General features: G+C 34.8%; 1 protein-coding gene across 4 annotated transcripts in view; it reads left to right on the top strand.

Annotated features, from left to right (window-relative positions):
• LOC137024850 (putative leucine-rich repeat-containing protein DDB_G0290503) overlaps positions 1-14,486 on the top strand; it is a 95,910-nt gene that overhangs the window by 19,828 nt on the left and 61,596 nt on the right. The window lies entirely within an intron of this gene.

Consider the following 14,486-nt stretch of genomic DNA (forward strand, 5'->3'; position numbering starts at 1 on the left):
GGTTACATCCACAAAGAAGACCCCGACAAAGAGAAAGTGTGCCCGAACAACTTATTTCATTGGAGGCAACAAGATCTTTTCTGTTTCTTATGGGGTGAGTTTCCATAAACATCAAAGTTTGTTGTTTTGTGTTCATTCTAAGAACACGTAGGCTACATGTTATCTCATGTGTCTTTTGTTATTAGCTAGCTCAGGACTGTCGTTTTAATTTTAATCGTTAGCATCGTATAATTTGCCAAAAACCCCCATTACTATAATGGGCTTTTAGATGGTAATGTTAGCATTTGCTATTAATTTGAATAACGCTTCAACTGCTTGAATTGACTGGTGTGAATGACTTAGCTCATGTAAACCTTACTTTTCTTGAATTGAATGTGACGCTAATAATTTTAGCCAGTTACTACTTAATATTCTTAACAAGGATTTACTAATGTAATAGTAAATGTATCAGATTAAATTCCTACGTAAGTAAAAGTATAAAGTATCCGTAGCCGTAAAATGTGCGTTATAAGTCAAAAGTAAAAGTATTTATTGAAGAGTTTAATGTACAGGATTTTTTTAATCCTTTGACTCAAACCAGGTCTAACCACTAACTGAGGTCTAAACCAGGACTATACGGTTATCACAGAATCCTGTTAAAAAAGTCCTAATGTCAAAAAAGATAAATTACTGACATTTACAATGCACATTATCCTTTATTATTAATAGTATGCGGTCTGATTTTTCCCGTTGCGTCTGTTGTTGCTATGCAACCATGCAGCTTTACAGGGGGTATGGCTTATCTAAATGAGATGTAAATGAGCCCTATTGTCACTCCCAGCAGGTGAGAACAGGCGAGAACTGCAAAATTAGAGGTCATTGTCTGCCCTTTGAGCATTTTTGAGTGCCTACCTTCAAATGGCCACAACTTCTCCAAATATTATCAGATTTCCATGTGTTACACAGTTGGAGACTACACTTTCAGAATCTGTAAATAACTCAAAATGCCCCAGAACCGACTTGTGTCCCTACTTTCCGTGACTGGTCACATATTATACACAGAGAGAGAAATCATGCAGTCGGCAACCTTATAGCAGGCAAAGGGTAAATCAGAAATCTTCAGTGGTGTGAATGGATTGTCGGATCTGCACGCTAGCGCAGGTTAAAATCTCATACTTTAATAGTATTTATCTAACTTAATATAAAACACTGTGTGAGTATGAGGAATGATTACCTCAAAATGTATGTCCATATGCAAGTTTGAGTGACTTTATTTAACCCACTGGGGACGGCAAACCGCTGACACGATTGCTTGCATTTTTTTCTGATAACAGTAAAAAGAACTTAAAATACTCATTTTCTGTCATACAGAAAGGAGTAATACATCATTCAAAACTTTAAAGAGTCTATTTTTATTTGTGTACACTTACAATAACAACAAAACTTTAACCATGGTTCCTGTGGGAACACGTCATGAAGCACATGTGAAATCAGTTCAGTGGCGTGACGGAATGTCATAGGCAAGTGACGTCATGACCTGGAAACTATAAAGCACACCCAGTCCAAACAGTGTTAGCTTCTGAAGCAAGTCAGTCACAGGCATGCTGGGAGTATTGCAGAGCGACGCAGTGTCTCATTCCCTCTCAGGGAACCATGGTTACTTACATAACCTGAGATGTTCCCTTTCAAGGAAACTCACGCTGCATTGAAGATGCTGTGGGAACCTCAATACCCACGCCGCCGTAGTAACAAGTGCCTATCTGTGTGAAATCATGAACACACGCTAAGAGGAGAGCACCAGTGACCCCAGGGTTGAGGCCAGATCCAGGACCAACCTGCCGCATCACACACTTCTTGAAGGGTAACTCCCGAAAGCAAAGCTTTAGAGGCAGCCATACTCCGAGTTGAGTGGGCCAGGACCATCAGAGTTGCTCATAGTCTGCTTAGATACATAGGCATCTAACGCCTTTACTGGGCAGAGCAAATTTATTATCTCCTGGTCTGAGTTCTGAAATGGAGGACGGTAGAAGGCCTGCAGCATAACAGGGCTTAGGGAATAAGGCTTTTTACTAGGGATGAGCGAGTACAGCATTATCTGTATCTGTATCTGTATCTGTTAACCATATGAATTATCTGTATCTGTATCTGTACTCGGAGTGGGTGGGGCCTAACCCGGAAGTGGGCGGGGCTGGGCTTGAAATGGGCGGGGCTTTAACCAGTATGTTATTTTAAGCATGCAATTGATATGGGTTGATCAGAAATTGTTAGATTTATTGCTGATTAGAAAAATATTTACAGGACAGCATCAGGATTGAGCTTCAGATCAATGGTTTTGATCACGATAGCAAACAAACTATATTACAGAACAAGTTTTGCAACAATGAAAACAAAACAATGCAGTGCAATTATGAAGTAAAATGTAATGAACAACATAACTTTCTTTTTTAACTTTTAATTTTTTTATGATCAGTGTGATTTTTTTTTTTTGGTTCTTTTTTTTTTTATTTCCACACCAGGTGTGTGTGTGTGTGTGTGTGTGTGTGTGTGTGTGTGAGAGAGACTGAGTAAGAGGGAGAGAGAGAGAGAGAGAGAGAGAGAGAGAGAGAGAGAGAGAGAGAGAGAGAGAGAGCGAGCGGGCCTCCTGGTGATGTGAAATATGAGCAGGAGTTTACACAGTGTGATTATTTTGACTTTATTTTGTATTTGAGCTGCGTGTCTTGGACGCGGCGTCCGTCCAAAATAGGCGAGGTGCCTATCTTTAGCGAAGCGCTGCGTCGAGTCGCTTCTGGGACGCTTCTCAAACGCGGCGCGGCTGGTGTAAACACAAGCATTGACTAGAGTGGCCGTGTATCAGCTCCGGTAGCCGCGTCGCAGCCGTAACGCGCCGCACACGCGTGCCGTGTAAACGAGGCTTCACTGTGAGTGAGCAGAGCGATACACAGCAACAAAATACATCTGTATGTGTGTAGGGGAGTGGCGCTGTGACTAGCCTATCACAGAACGCTGACACAATCAGCTACCCAATGATGATTTTCATTCAATCCGAGCACAGATATTGACTCGTATTACTCGTATAATACTCGTACTCGGCAGAAGTGCTTTATCCGTACCGGATACTCGTTTCAGCCGAGTATCCGGCTCATCTCTACTTTTTACCATGTTAATTATAATCAAAGGGATGTTCCAGACTTCCAGGCAAGTTTATTTCTATTCACAACATTTGTGGCACAATGTTGATCTCAACAGAAAATAACTTTAGACTCCTCTCTCAGTTGTGTTTGTTGTTTAGTTTTTAATTGATATAAATCAGCAGTCGGCAACTTTATGCGATGTGGAGTGATAATCACAGAAGATTGTTGGATCACAGAAACCAACGGTCGTGTGAATGGATCATTTGATCTGCAGGTTAAAATCTCTTTACACTTTAATAGTATTTATAGCACCTAACTTAATAAAACAGGTTGTGTGACTATGAGGAATTATCATCTCAAATGTACACCCATATGCAAGTTTGAGTGACTTTATTTAAATTAAATACATTAGCTATTGTCACGTGTCACTGATTATCCTGATCTCTGATATATTTCTGACCTATAATATAGATGGTCACTCCACTCTCTGGTATCCATGTGAATATCTTACAAAAGTTACCAGGTTTACTAGATTTATGTTATGACAAATAACATATGATTGGATGTTAATTTACACAGGGAAAAAAAACAGAAGTTGAACAGTAATTTGAGGACAAAATCAATTCCATTCTTTAATTTGCTGTTACTGTACAATTATATACAATATATACTAAAGATAACAGACTATGTGTAAAAATCACTATAATTATTCAGCACAAAACTTGTCAAGTTAAAAAAATTTAATGACATGTATAAAAAACATTAAATGTAATTATTAACCTGATTTACAACTTTTCCTGTACAAGAATGCCCTAGATTTTGGGAAATTGTATTTATGCACTTATGATAAAGTTTACAATGTTGTTTTACAACTTGTTTTACGGTATCATAATGTGAGCTGTTGTTTTGCGGTGTGTACTTTGATCTTATCATTTTTAACCTTGTTATTATTATTCTCAGGTTAGGTAAAGTAAGTCGAGTCTGGCCTAAATTATAAGCATTTTAAATTACTCACAGTTTGTTCAGAAGACTCCTCTGTGGTTCTTGATTAAAGTCTTAAAACACTATAAATCAAAGCTTTTAGTAATCAGTTAAATTTCTTTTAATTGGTTACTTTTCTTATAATAAAAAAAATGTAAAGGCAAATAAAATGTCATCATTAAGGTATAAAGTACAATAATCATGCTTTGAATCAAAGGTGTAGTCAGCTCTTGTCACGTGTATGTTCTGTTTACCTCAGTTCTGTCTTGTCTGCATTAGTCTTTGTAAGTCACTATGGTTTTTTTAATTAAGTCTTGTCAGCTGTTCCCGTTTAGTAGTCATTATCTGTGTATTTAAGTTCCTGCCTGTTCTTTGTTCTTTGTCAGTCATTGTTGGTGTAACATGTAATGTTCTTCTGTTGGATTAAAGACTGTGTGTATAATACTATTCTCTTCGTCGTGTGCTTTCTAAGCCACCAGCGCATTACAGATCTGGGCTTCTAGGAGTCAGAGGGATTGATGTATCAGTTTCTAAAGAGGCAATCGACTCTTCAGCTGTCTGCCTTTTCATGTCCTTGAACTCCAGTAAACTCAAAAAAGATGGCTTATTTCCTTTTAATGTTCTAGACCACAGTACAACCACAGTTCTTTGTGTCCTTGAACACACAGACACACACACACACACACACACACACACAAACACACTTCTGTGTACTGGCAGTCCAGTTCTGCTCCTCCTTCTCATTGGTAGTCACAAAAATACATAACTAATAATTACTGTACATCTCTGTCCATACAGTATGAGGCAATTCTTAGGAAAAAACAAAACAAAATTGTAAGCAATGCATTATATTAAATAAATTAGTTAAATATGTGTAGCAAAAGGCATCTAAAATAAACATTCATATGCAGAATAGTCTGTCTAAAATTATACTGTATGCAACACTACTGTTTCTTTTGGGTTTTTTTTTTGTCTTTTTTTGTGCACATCTATTTCCTGTTCGTATTTTACCTTTTGTTTACCATTGCTGTTTATTTAGATTCTAGTCATATGGTGCAAAATCACTAAGTGGTTTAGTTTTTTTTAACAATACTTTTCTTACAAACGGAGTTAGCAGTATTGACAGAAACTCTGTTATCAGTTGTGGTCCATTTTTGTCTGAAGGAGATAACTGATAACAAATGTACAGAAAAAAGTATATAGCTGCAAGCAGCGATGATGGGCCCAAGCTCTGGTGCCACCGCCACCCTGGTTGCTTTAGGATAACTGAGAACGGTGGGAAATGTGCTTTTAAAGTGGGTAAATGTTGACAATTTTCATTTTTGAGTGAACTATCCCTTTAAGTAGGGTGTTATGACACATCTGTACCCTTTGCTTCACAGCACACATGTGCTTTACACTACATACTATTTATATATTAGTGATTTCTAAAATGTTATAACAACTGCAGCTCTTTACAAAAGGTTGAATCACTATCACAGTAAGAGTTTGGTTGTATTGTTCCCTTTCACTTATTTGTTAAAAGGTAACACCAAACAAAACAGAAACTGTTGATCTTTTTATGATCTCCAACAAAATATTCCCAGTATTCCATGAATAGTCTTGGTGGCTGCAACACACTTAGAAAAACTTTAGTCCATAGAAAAAAAAAAGTAATAATAAAAATAATACTCATCAGCCTGATAACAAACCTAATGTCCAGATGGAAAAATCAAATGTCCCAAATAAGAGAAAAGGTATAATCTGCTGGTCCAGGCACCACAAAAACACAGATTATCCTCCAGGCGAAGAAAAAAAGTCCTCAGAGTTTAGTCCGAAAAAAGTATATTCCAGACTAGAGCGCGCACCTATTAAACAGCTCAAAATCAACAGATACATGTAGATAAAAAATAGACAATAAACATTTAGGCATGGCACTGAAGGGCTGGATTCTGAAATCCATTGCCGCTTCAGATACGCTTTGAGAGATGTGTAATGATGAGTTATTAACAAATACTATTCCTTCTACCTATTAAATGAATTGAATGACTTCTTTAAGCTTATGTTTTTGAGAGAAATTTTGAGAGTAATTTTCTAGCTGATCATAACAGCCACGGTCACATGGATGTGAGGTATAACTGTGAAAATGTAATGTAAGCAGAGCGGCCTACGACCTCCTTGTGAGAACTGAAGCTGGCTTCTGCTTCAATGGCTGATTTTTTTTAACTTAAGTGAGCATCATGCAGTGTTACAATGCAACTGTCATGTTTGGTCTCATCTGACAGCTTACAAACTGATCTGAACTGTGGTGAATGTTATATCAAAGTATCCTCTAGGTGTTGTTGTTTAAACATGCATTGAGAATATATTAATGTATTCTCCCCTCTTTAACCCTGCCACACCAGTGCAAAACCTCATACAAGAAAGACTTTTACAGCCTCACCTTCACAGCAGTACTTTATTTGTTGCAGTTAAGTTTTTCTATACAGTGTGTTTTTCCATTCTACTGTCTGTATATTGAAACATGAAAGTTAATAAATTACTTTGCCTGCTTTAACAGCTCTGAGAATCTTTCCTATTGAAGGGTCCAATTCCTGAATCCAGTGTACTAAGAACACACACACCAATTCTAATATATATAATTCATAAATATATGTGTGGTTTTCCTTCACATGCAATAATATCCTAAGTTATTTGTTTTGTTGTAAGATTATATTTTTTATTTGTTTTTCTTCATAAAAGGTGCCGTCAGGGTGTGTAAACCACCATAAACTATATAGTGGTTAATCAATAATGAAAGTATATTTGTGACACGTGCAGAAGCACAAATTACATTCAGGCTGTTAAACAGGCCTGCAGTAAAAGCTTCAGATCAGACCCTGAACAGACTTTGGACTGAACAACACTGGATTGAAGCATTTATAGAAAGTCCTCATGTGAACCCTCATTTATAAAACATGTGTATGCACAGATTAGTGCTGGGCGGTATACCAGTTCATACCGAATACCGGTATTTATTTTTGTTATGATATGAATTTTGATGATACCCAATACCTGTTTGAGAGCGTCATGTTTCACTGTTGTGGTGTAGTGAGAGCACAGCTCGCATCACACCCTACCCAGATAGCAAACTGACATAGAATCAACGTAGAAACGACGTTTCTTGTGACATCGAAACGACGTCGATCTCCGACGTTGATCCGGCATCAGTTTGCTCATCGGGGTAATGTTGAATCAACGTCAGACACTCCATTCAAATCTAACGGAAAATCGACGCAATTGGTTTGCTTACCGAACGTTGAAACGATGTTGATTTTCAGATGGTTGAAACGACGTTATAGAATCAACACACATTCAACATAAAATCAACCTAATTGGTTTGCTAACCCAACGTTGAAACGATGTTGATTTCAGTTGAGTGAAACGACGTTATAGAATCAATATAAAATCGATCTAATTGGTTTGCTTACCCAACGTTGATTTCATACACAATTAACACATTTTCTACTTGTTTTAAAAATCTCAAATACTTAATACTAAAAGATAAATTAGTCAGTTTACAAAATAATCACACATCACATTTAGTTAACATTGCTTTAATATTTACAAAATACAGTTACAAGTTGCCTACATCACAAAACTTCTAAAAGACTAACATAGAAAAGGCATTTACAATCAAATACACACAAAGAGGCATAAAAGTAAATTACAGCCTATTACAAATAGTCTCAAAGTTAAGGCAATAAGAATAAAACTGCTCATGTTCCTTTGTGTTATTTTCATTGTATCATCACAATCATAAAATCTCTATTAGCCTATAATATTTAAATATACTTTAAAATGTAATTTATTCCTGTGATCAAAGCTGAATTTTCAGCATCATTACTCCAGTCTTCAGTCACATGATCCTTCAGAAATATGATGATTTATTATCAATGTTGGAAACAGTTGTGCTGCTTATTATTATTTTTTTGTTTTTTTATTTTTTTTTAGGAACCTGTGATAGTTTTTTCAGGATTCATTGATGAATAAAAAGTTAAAAAGAATAGCATTTATTAAAAATAATTTCTAAGAATATAAGTATTTCTAATATATATAACTTTTTACCATCACTTTTTATCAATTTAACACATCCCTGCTGAATAAAAGTATTAATTTCTTTCAAAAAAAGAAAGAAAAAAATTACTGACCCCAAAACTTTAAATGGTATTTATATTGTTACAAAAGATTTCTATTTTTAATAAATGCTGTTCTTCTTTTTTTTTTTTTTTTTTTTTATTCATTAAAGAACACTGAAAAAAGTATCACAGGTCATAACAATATTAAGGTGCACTGTTTCCAACATTGATAAGAAATCATCATATTTCTGAAGGATCATGTGACACTGAGACTGGAGTAATGATGCTTAAAAATTCAACTATGATCACTGGATGTAATACAAATTACATTTTAAAGTATTTTAAAATAGAAAACCATTATTTTAAATTGTAATAATATTTAACAATATTACTGTCTTTTTCTGTATTTTTTATGAAATAAATGCAGTCTTGACAAGCAGAAGAGTCTTCTTTTAAAAATATTAAAAATAGTAATGTTTCAAAACTTTTGACCGATACTGTGGATTATATACAAAATTAGTTATGTGGTTTGTCACTGGTAAAATGTGCTTGGAAAAAAAAGATCAAAATATGGACTCAAATTATGCATGCATTGTATTATTATTGTAGCAAAACTGAGCATCTGTGACAGTGGAAGTTGTAATGTAGTATTTCAGTTAAGTCATTGAGAAAATGTTTTAGGAGTTGCAAACATGTTTCTCTCTCTCTCTCTCTCTCTCTCTCTCTCTCTTACACACACACACACAAGAACAAAACAGCAGTTACACCTTTTCAAATTCTTCATTGCAGATGCACAAATCCTACAGTTTATTTACAAACAAAGTTTGGCAAGTTACTTCCAAAATGTAATACATAACATATTACTAGTTACTGTCATTTGAAAGTAATTAGTTACATTACAACATTACTGTCTCTAAATTGTAATGTGTTATGTTACTTTTGCGTTACTTTTTAGTTACTTTTACTAAAATAACCACAGAAGTTTGACGGCATAAAATGCTAAAATGTAGTTTATTGCTGCTCATTATACATCCAGTAAGGGCAATGTGGTATAGCCAACGCTATCTCACGACCAATTCGTACACATTTTACAAGGTGGCTAATTCATACGACCTCACTCCTACGAATTCGAACGATTTCGTTGAAACCCTAGTGATGGGTAGGTTTAGGGGCGGGGTTTGGGGTAGGTCATTCGTATGAATTCATACGAATTTGTAAAATATACGATTTAGCAAAAACCGTATAAAATCGTACGAATTCTATAGCATGTGTAGGCCAGTGATCCTCAAGGGGGGCTTTGAGGTAACTTAAATTAATTTAAATTTATTAATATAATTAATTAATTAATTAATTAATTAATTGAATTATTAATACAAAAAAAAAAGTTTTGATGGATAATGTAAAGAGGTAAAGACGATTACAGTGACATACGGGAGTCGTACATTAGACATGCGCAAGTCCAATATTGATGAGCAACAAAACGTGTAGGCTGTGCACTCACGGCTCACTGATATTTCTACATATGTCTTGCCCGCGCTCTCGTCTGGTGCATTCTTTCTCTTCTCCGACACTGAAGCTCAGCGTGGCACCGGTCCATGTGTCTTTTCAAGTGCTTTCTAGAAGGTTTCCTTAGTGCCGCACATAGTTTGCAATATTGCGCTTGACTATTGTTATTTTCTCTGAAAATAATGGGAGTAGCTATGTCCATCTCACAAATGTAGAATCCATCTCTGCAGTCATCTCAACCATCGAATTCCAGCAGCAGGAAATTAGACAGACTATTTTATTCATATATTTTTTTTATCTGGTGCTGGAATGTCTTGCGGTGTTGGTAAAAAATAAAACGAAAACCACTTAATTTCGGGTTAAAATGCGTTGTTGTAACGTGCATTACTGAGATTGTAAAATTACCCAAATTTTATCAATAATGCGTTATATTACTGCAAAAAAGCAATAAATAATATATTACTAGTATAATTACTTTTGTAATGCGTTACTCCCAACACTGTATACAAATATAAACAAATTTTTGTAAAGCACACACAGTCATTTCACACACAGTCAGACATCACTCTGGACTACATTTCCCACAATTCCCCATAGGAACCAATCACACAATCACACCTGTTTTCCATCATTGAGACTTTATAAGCTGCACTCAAACACACACACATTGCTGAGTATTGTTTAGCCCTGCATTGCGCCTTGTTTTCTATACCTTGTCTCCGTGTTTCTTGCCCTGTCTGTATTTTTGACTTTGGACTGTTTCCTGGATTGTGATCGTTTATTGCATGCCCTAATATTTGCCTCTTTTTGGACTGGTGTTTGACCTCCTGCTTGTGTGACTACACTCTTTTAATAAAGTTTGCACTTGGATCTACCATCTCAATCTCAAACATTACAAACATTTTGGCCAATCATGCACATTTCTTGTGTGTATGATTTTGTGAATCATCTACACTGTTTAGCTTACCCTTGTGGTAACATAAAAAATATTAAGTTCTAATTAGCATTTACTTGTTTAATAATCATGTCGATTTCAGTTAGCTGCGGTATTTCTAAATCATGGACAGGTAAAACTCATCATCACCATGGAAGTTTGTAATAAAAAAAGTGAGCATATGAATTTCTTAATTTATGATTTGTAGAATAGGATTTGTGCACCTCCAGAAGATAATTTGAAAAGGTGAGAGAGAGAGTGAGAAAAAAAAAATTGAAACTTCTAAAAAAAAGTTTCTAAATGAGTTAAAGTTTCTCTACAACTTTAAATTTACTGATGTGTGACTGTTCTTTAAAACTACAAATCCCACTGTCACAGGTGTTCTGTTTTGCTATAGTAATACCCTAACAGAACATGGTAGTAGTCAGCCATCCATGCAAAAGCAGAGAGGTCAGTGTGGTGTACTGTTGGTACATCTGTCCAGGCCAACATCTGATGTCCTGATGCCTTCAACTGGGGATCCCAGAGACCCTGCAATAAAAATAGTACAGTTCAAAGTCCATCGAGTATCTCACCTGGTATCACAAATTATCTTCAATTTAAGTTTAGCTCAATATACAATTTATGTTTGCATGTAAATTAATTTACATATTTTCAGTCCATCTTCTGTAAGTCATCTTTCAGCCTCCATGCAGTGGTTAGGTATAGTGCTACATTAGAACAGCCTTAAAAAGTATGCCATTTAACTCATATGGGTACGGTTGCGTTACAGTTTTAATGGTGTTACTGCTGTTACTGATACTGCTTATCAATCCGGTACTTTAACTGTATTATCAGTTTTTATCAGTTTTTTTTTTTTTTTAAATAATAATAAGAATTAAAATTAACAGAATTAACATTGCATTATATTCTGAAATGTAAAATAAATATAATTTAAAATAGCAAAAGAAACAGCAATGTTTGAACAAAACAAAAGAATGTAAATCTATGTAATCTATTTGTAAATGCACCAGTGTGCAGCCTTTTTAGTTTTATAAATGTGTATACATAAGATATGATACAACAGAAAACAAAGTACAAACAAACTGACAAATAAACACAATAAAACAAATATACAAATGAAATAAACATTACTATTCAGGTAGCACACTGGGTTATATTACTTACATGGGGTGCGTTTCCCAAAGTGAACTATGGTCGCAAGATCTGTCGTTACCAATAGAGTTCAATGGGAAAAGCCCCCCTGAACAGTAATGTTAGTAGACCTTACGGAAATTAATGCACTGTTTATTTCATTTGTATCTTTGTTTTATTGTATTTATTTGTCATTTTGTTTGTACTTTATTTCTTTGTTCTTGTTGTATCTTATCTTATGTACACAAATTTAATTATAAGTCTGGTGAGAGCAGTGCCATGAAAATACTCATTCAAACAATTTTAAATTAGTAAAATGTGTAAAAATCATTTATCATCAAATTTTTGTAGTGTTATGTAGTATTATATTTTGTAGTATTATATTATATTATATTATATTATATTATATTTTAGAAGAATATTCTGAAATGTGTTTATTAGAACTGAACATATTTACAGACTTTATTAGAATCTAACTAGATAAGATCATGGACAGGCAAAACTCATTATCAACATTGTAACTGTAATTGTTTTAGAGTGATTTTGTATATTTCTGTATATGTAAATTAATGTATTTGTTATATGTTCAACTAAATGTGCTACCTGTCTTGGCCAGTACCCTCTTGTACAAGAGATTTTAAATCTCAAGAGTTTTATTTCCGGGTTAAATAGGTTTAATAATAATAACATGGTCATAACCTTCTAAAAAATAGAGGAGAAAAAAGAGAAAGAAAGAAGAGAAAGAAAACTGATTCAATTATTTGTGTATCCGATTAGAATCTGATCTAAAATTATTGACTGTCTAATGCGTATCACAAATGGTCAGATTTGTGTGTCCATGCTGCTCTTTCATTTTCCGGTGTAGTGTTTAATGCTGTGACCCACCAAATTATGTGACCCTAGTAGGTGCTTTAGTGAGGGTAGAGTTACAATTAGGATTAGGCATTGTCATATTAGCTCTATACAGTGCCTACTAGGGTCATATAATTTGGTGGGTCACAGAATTCAGCACTACACCGGCACTTTGCAACAACACAACCTGCAGTGACTTTCTGCATGTTTCTTTTTACAATGTCTGACATTTATGTTTTACATGGCATGAGAAAGTCACATAGACCACGCAAAATCCGATCAGAGCAGACTGAAATTGAATGAATAAGATTTGAATAGGATTACAAACCACATGTATGTTGCTTGAAACGGATTTGTAAAAATCACATTTCACTTGCTAAATCTGATTGGATCTCAATCAGCCATGCACAAAAATCAGATTTGGACTGAAAGTCTGAATGTAGCCTTTGTTCTTTATTCGGTCTTGTTTGGATTTTTGTTGTTGTGGTTTATTTTTCCTATGTTCCAGAGTTTGTATCCCAAACAATCTATATATCAAAGTATTATTTGAGTATTTCCTTTTTTGTGCACTTTGCTTACAGCAACCCTTACAATATGCAGATGTTCAAATATGTTCAGATGTTCGTGTGAATGTTTTGTGACCCATTCACTGCAGCAATCCTTGCCTAAATGTAATAAATTAGATTTGTGCTGATGTTTGTGAGAGACAAAAAGGAAAAATGACAAAAATTGTTACAGGTGCTCAGTTTTGCTATAATAATACTTTAATAGAACATGGTAGTAGTCAGCCATCCAAAAGCAGAGAGGTCAGTGTGGTGTACTGTTGGTACATCTGTAGGTCCAGGCCAACATCTGATGTCCTGATGCCTTCAACTGGGGATTTTAGAAAACCTGCAATAAAATATAGTACAGTTCAAAATCCATCATATATACCCATTACAAAGTCTCTCATCTAGTACCTGGTATAACAAAGTATCATCCCAGGTTCAAGTTCAAAAGTTTAGCTGAATAGACAATATGTGTTGTACAGAATCGCACAAAAGATGATTTTGACTCTCTGAGTATAACATTGGGTTTTTTGTGAGAAGTCCAGCTACCTTGTCATGTATTATTTTACATGTAATTTTCATACAAGATTAATTGTGCACAATATAAAACTTCCATGCATTTACAAACCTTATTTGGATAAATACAATGGTACAATATGTTGATGTTCCACTCTAAAAGAACAAGAAAAGACATTTATAACATAGTAAAACAGTATTTTCTGTGGGTTATTTAATAATAAAGTCAGGGGAAGGTCCAGGGGTCAGAAAGTAAAAGTCCTGCCATATTTTTATTCCACCCACTGAAGCATTAATGAGATAAATAAGTGATTAATTGAGTGATGATTGACCATTATTGAAGACACCTGATGTTAACAAGCAGAATCACCAATGGAGAGAAATTACAAATTTATGTCACCATCATGGATATCTGTGTTTGCTTTAGTTGGGTTCTTAAACCTTGATTTTTTAATATTAGATTTTGTTTGGGCAGTTGTAACTGAGTTGTAACAACCAGACAAGCAAAGAGAAAAGATAATCAGGTGTTGTTGGTTATGTTTTCACATAATCATTAATGACCTGAATCACTGAACTCATTTAGAGCCCAATCTCTGCGTTAGATTTACATTACTGATTACAGCTAAAGATCAGCTTTTACAATATAATCCAAAGACTTTTTAAAAGTTGTTCTGATTAATAAAAAAATCTTTCTTTTAGGCACACATAGACATCAACAATCAGCGTATGAATCTCAACAACGGTGACAAGCAACAGATTTCTGTGAAAAATAACTTACATGCCTAAAGTTGTTGACCCTCTGAATCAC

This window comes from Chanodichthys erythropterus, chromosome 8 (assembly GCF_024489055.1).
Source record: "Chanodichthys erythropterus isolate Z2021 chromosome 8, ASM2448905v1, whole genome shotgun sequence".
Classification (NCBI taxonomy): Eukaryota; Metazoa; Chordata; class Actinopteri; order Cypriniformes; family Xenocyprididae; genus Chanodichthys; species Chanodichthys erythropterus.